This window comes from Erpetoichthys calabaricus, chromosome 1 (assembly GCF_900747795.2).
Source record: "Erpetoichthys calabaricus chromosome 1, fErpCal1.3, whole genome shotgun sequence".
NCBI lineage: Eukaryota > Metazoa > Chordata > Cladistia > Polypteriformes > Polypteridae > Erpetoichthys > Erpetoichthys calabaricus.
In genome coordinates, this window is record NC_041394.2 from 819,885 (window position 1) to 826,255 (window position 6,371).

Consider the following 6,371-nt stretch of genomic DNA (forward strand, 5'->3'; position numbering starts at 1 on the left):
GGTGATTTACTGAATTTCATCAATGGCGTCAGTCACACCTTGTACATGTAATAATAGATTGTTGCAGTAATTTTTTTTAATAGTTTTTGTAGTTCATTCGCTGTGTATAAAATGATCAGTGTCGCAGTAATTGAGATGCTCTTTGCATTAAAAAAATGTGTTCTGTTAAATTTTCACATTTTCTTTGCGAATTGTGATGTTTACTGAAAAAGTGCAGCAAAAAAGTATTTGGCATCCAGGGGTGCATTAACCCCCAAGTAGGTGGCAGTTTAAGGGCTAATAATAAGAAGAGTATCTTTTTTTGTGTGCTGCGATATTTAAAATGTAAAATTAAGTCTTAGTGAATTCTTTTAGAAACCTTTGACACAGCAGCAGGTACAGAACACCTGTAGTGAGAAGTCAAGCACAATGTCACCTTTTATTGGCTAACTAAAAAGATTACAATATGCCTGCACTGACTTCTCACTACATTCATAATGGCTAACACCGCACAACACCCCACTACTACAGAATCCCTGTCTGGACAGGAAGTCAGTCAAGCAGCCGTTATGTTGTTCTTTTTGAGCCACTCATGACTTTGACAGTAAGAGTTTTTATAAAAACCAGAGATTGTGTGGCACCCTGCAGTATATGTAGACTTACTGAGACCCTAAACATACGAAAGCCTCTAATAAAATGACAACAAGCCCCTAGTGACGTGTGGCTTGGACATATTTTTTTGTTTCGACCCACAACATTGGATGAGCGTTCATTGAGACAGCCTGTCCAGATTCCTTGTCCTACGCTGACTGTCGTAGCCTGGTCTGCTGGGCTGACCTTGAGTGGTGCCAGCTTTCAGCACCATCACAAATAAGAGGGAGTTAAGCACGGCTGGCTTTGCTTTCACAAGTCTTAAGGCTTTGGCACACATAATGTGTGCTTTGCAGAAATAAAAGTGAGCCCACTGTGCCAGGGCTGAGTCAGTGGCGTCCTCGCTCTGTAACGGCTTTGTAAGTTTGTACAGTTGACGGGAAGTGATTTGCTGCTTCTACCATCAAGCAAGAGGACTTTGAGGGAGAAATGCCCCCCATCAAAGCACTGAATTTGAGTCTTGTCCACGTCCTCAGTGTCATCCTGCCACTTGTTTCTTCTTTTAACACCAGTCTCATGGTTAAATGCGGAGTTAGATTGTAATACTTTTATTGATAATTAAAGTAGTGGTCTCAGAGATGCTGGTGTTGATGGTGCCCGGCCACTCTGCCATCACTTGCACTACTCCTTTGCACCCGATTCTAATATGACGGCATGTTCATTTAGTTAACCTCAGACCACCTTCATGAAGTCTTCCTGTTACAAACTAGCCAAAGTACTCGGCATTGTCTGGGTTTAAATAAATTGCGGGGGGTGGACAGTCTTTTGGAAATTCAACATGGCTAAACACGACCCACAATGAGATAAAAAGGACAAAAGATGTAACCCAGTGAGGCAGGACAATTGTTATTCTGGTTACCTGTTAGGAATATGTTGTGCGTGAAGATTTAGATGAGTTCCAGCATTGCCTAGCAGAAACCTTTGTGTGTACTGAGGGTGAGATTCTCCCATCAGCCCCAGTGCACCCCTGCTTCATGATAGGAATTGTAGTCCCCTCATCAGTGCTTGTTTTTGCGTTGCTCCCCTCCCATTATAACCCCTTTCTCCCTGTTATGCCATATAGAGGATATTTTAAGTTGGACCTATGGCAAAGCACAGGTACATTTTCATGAAATTTGTTCACCCGTTTCTATGTAATTGGCAAACAGACAAGCAGACAGAGAAATGGCTTCCTCTTCTTTATTTTTATTTTTAGTACTAGCAAAATACCCGCACTTCGCAGTGGAGAAGTAGTGTGTTAAAGAGGTTATGTAAACATATATATACATATACATATACATACAGTACATATCTACATATACACATATCTACAATACATATATATATACATACATATACACTTCCACATATACATATATATATACATATACAAATTTACACATCTACATATATATATATACATATGCACATATATATATATGTATATGTGTATATATATGTGTGTATATATATATATATATATATATATATATATGTGTGTATCTATACATATTAATAAAAGGCAAAGCCCTCACTGACTGACTGACTGACTGACTGACTGACTCACTCATCACTAATTCTCCAACTTCCCGTGTAGGTGGAAGGCTGAAATTTGGCAGGCTCATTCCTTACAGCTTACTTACAAAAGTTAGGCAGGTTTCATTTCGAAATTCTACGCGTAATGGTCATAACTGGAACATATTTTTTGTCCATACACTGTAATGGAGGAGGCGGAGTCACGTATCGCGTCATCACGCCTCCTACGTAATCACGTGAACTAAAAACAAGGAAGAGATTTACAGCACGAGTCAAACGCGGGGACGAAGGTAAATGACGTTAATTTTTGACCGTCTTTTAATACTGTGTAAGCATACATATTAACACGTGCAATTAAACGTGTGCATTTACGGGGTGATTTCTCAGGCTTAAAAGCTCGCCTTTTATCAAACGCGGGAACAAAGGTAACTGACGTTGTTCACTGTCTTTTAATACTGTGTAACCATACATATTAACACATGTGCAATTAAACGTGTGCATTTACGGGGTGATTTCTCAGGCTTAAAAGCTCGCCTTTTACTAAAAAGGTAAATGCAAAACTATTTTCAATCAGTTTATTGAAACGCTCCTGTTAAGGATTGCAATAACATATTCGCGAGATAAAAGAACGAAGTAGGGGGAAATGACGGAAGGGCCGCAAACAGCGAAGAGCAAAAAATTCATTAAACAATTCAGAAGGGAGCGAGTGAAGCATACAAGCATGTTCATAAGGGAAACAAAGCACGGTGTAAAACGTAAGTTTAAATTAAGTTTATAGAAACGCTCCCGCTGCGGATTGCAATAACATATTCGCGAGATAAAAGTTTAATGAGAAGACATGAGGTATAAACGAACCACACGCCGTGGCGCAACGTTAGGGGCAACAGTTTCAACCATTCTATGATCTGCTTCTCGCAACTGAAAGACGGCACATGGCGGATGTTAGCCGACTTGCTGACTGCAACGTTAGGGGCTTCAACTCTGGCGCTGACGATAGAGATTCGATTCACGAGAGGTGATGCAGTGAGTGTGTATGCCTGATGAGCCCAGAATTAGGGAGAAACACATGTCGCATACTCTTTGCATTATTTGAAAGTAAACTATTAAAACCATTCTATGATCAGCTTCTGGAAACAGAAAGAGGGCACGTGGCGGATGTAAGGCGACTTCCTGACCAACCAAAAGCGTTACCTGGCAGGTAACCACCCATACAGTCAGATTGTGATTCAGAAAACGAATGCCATGAATGTAATTACCACGATCTACATACTATCAAATAAACTAAACACACGCCGTAGCGCAACAGCTGTGAAAAGCGAGGTTCACAAAAAAACTGATCCTTAACAAATTGTTATTGGTATATTTTCGATCCGTTTAAAAAGGTTTTCTTTTCTTATTAAAAAATTAAAAGCCGTACTTCGCCGCAACGAACAGCGAGAATTTGGCTATATATATCTGCTTCTCGCAATTAAAAGAGGGCACGTGGCGGATTTTAGACGACTTCATGACCAAACTTAAGTGTTACCTGCCATGTAGGGTTACCACTTTTAATACCCTAAGTTCTTGTCAATAAGCCGCGGCTTATCTAAGGAAAAAAGTTGTGAAAATGAAAAAATAGAATATCGGCTTATACATAAGTCCGGCTTATACATCCATCGCGGGGGTTGCGTTCCAGAGCCACCCGCGAAATAAGAATATCCGCGAAGTAGAAACCATATGTTTATATGGTTATTTTTATATTGTCATGCTTGGGTCACAGATTTGCGCAGAAACACAGGAGGTTGTAGAGAGACAGGAACGTTATTCAAACACTGCAAACAAACATTTGTCTCTTTTTCAAAAGTTTAAACTGTGCTCCATGACAAGACAGAGATGACAGTTCCGTCTCACAATTAAAAGAATGCAAACATATCTTCCTCTTCAAAGGAGTGAAGCAAACAAATCAATATGTCTGTTTGGCTTTTAAGTATGCGAAGCACCGCGGCACAAAGCTGTTGAAGGCGGCAGCTCACACCCCCTCCGTCAGGAGCAGACAAAGAGAGATAGAGAGACAGAGTTTGTTTTTCAGTCAAAAATCAATACGTGCCCTTCGAGCTTTTAAGTATGCGAAGCACTGTGCAGCATGTCTTTTCAGGAATCAGCTTTACAAAAGATAGCAACGTGAAGATAATCTTTCAGCATTTTTAGACGAGCATCCGTATCGTCTAGGTGTGCAAACAGCCCCCCTGCTGTCAGGATCACAGATAGTCCGCGCAAGAGAGAGAGAACAGTAAGCCGGGTAGCTTCTCAGCCATCTGCCAATAGTGTCCCTTGTATGAAATCAACTGGGCAAACCAACTGAGGAAGCATGTACCAGAAATTAAAAGACCCATTGTCCGCAGAAATCCGCGATATATATTTAAATATGCTTACATATAAAATCACAATTTAAATGACCGCTACGCGCTCGTGTTGACTCGGCGACGCCCAGAGCAGAAAGAACGCGCTCCGGCCGCTCCAACCGCGCCATGCGGGGAGTGAGAGAGACGCCAATATCTCACACTCTCTCCCCCCTTAAAGAAATTAAATGGGCGCGAGTGAGACCACTGACCTCCCTCCCTTCTATTAGTTATAGGTTATAGTACGTTCGGCTTATCCATGAGTCCGGCTTATCTATGATACGATTTTATTTTAAAAATTCGTATGATTTTTGGTCTCCGGCTAATACATGAGTCCGGCTTATAGACAAGAACTTAGGGTACAAAAAAATAAGGGACGCATACTGCAGCGGGTGCCACATCTGAGTGCCAACAGTTTGCAGACTGGTACTTAAAAGACCCGCCCTCCTCACTGGACAGTTAAAAAGACCAATCAAATTAACGATGACATCAAGTATTACCCAATCATAAGTAGGAAAGGAGGCATCTTCATAAAATGCGTGTGGGATGATTTGCATGAGACGCTGCTTTAAAAAAAAATGATAAAAAAAATACGGGACAAATCCCGTCCCGTATTGATTCAAAACGGGACGCGCAATTTCATTCTCAAATGCGGCACGATTCCGTATTTTAAAGGATGGGTGGCAACCCTACAGTGCCAGGTAACCACCCATACAATCAGATTGTGATTCAGACTAGGAATGCAATGAATGTAATTACCCCGATCTACATACAAGGCGAAAGTCTTGCAACATTCAAAGATGATGGTTTGGGATAAGTACACCATACAACATAAAAGAGCTTATGAAGCCTTGAACCGAAAAAAGCAAGATCTCAGAGATCGTAAAAAAAAAAAAAATAGGAGGTAATGTCGTTTTACTCGCTGTAGATTTTAGTCAAACATTACCAGTTATTCCACGAGGGAGACCAGCAGATGAACTCAACGCGTATTTAAAATCCATGCTTCTCCCACGCTCAGTTATATGTCGCGTGTTCTCGGGTAGGTACACCAAAAAATTTATACATTTAGGCATGTAATGGGCAAACAAAAAATGAGGTATACCCGAAGGCACTGCAGTAGTACTTAATGTAACTTTACTTCTTAAATGTTAATGTTTTACTGTTTAATAATTTATACGCTTCTTATATGTTGTTCAAATTCTTTTATCAAAATACCACTGACAGCGCAATGCACGATAACATGGAGTGAATACACCATACGCATCCGCCCACAGACGCCCTGGTGTGCGCAGATAGGAGTTGATTCTACAATAAAATAAAATAAAGATAAAAGAGTATTACAATCATCACCCATAAACCGGATAGTAGACGTGACGTACTATATGTGTACCAGATTTCAAGTCAATAGGTGAAACGGTTTGCGAGCTACAGGTGATTTAAAATCCTGGACAGACACACAAATTGCCACGGTAGCAAATTACAGAAGAAGATTTTACTGTTTAATAATTTATATTTATATGAAATGTGCTTCTTATATATTACTTCATATTCTCATATGATAATGATGTTAATGTTTATATTGATTTCTATGTTATTGAAACTGCATGTATGTGTGTATATGTATGTATATATATATATATATATATATATCTATATATATATATATATATATATATATATATATATATATACTAGCAAAATACCTGCGCTTCGCAGCAGAGTAGTGTGTTAAAGAGGTTATGAAAAAAAAAGGAAACATTTTAAAAATAACGTAACATGATTGTCAATGTAATTGTGTTGTCATTGTTATAAGTGTTGCTGTCTTTTATATATATATATATATATATA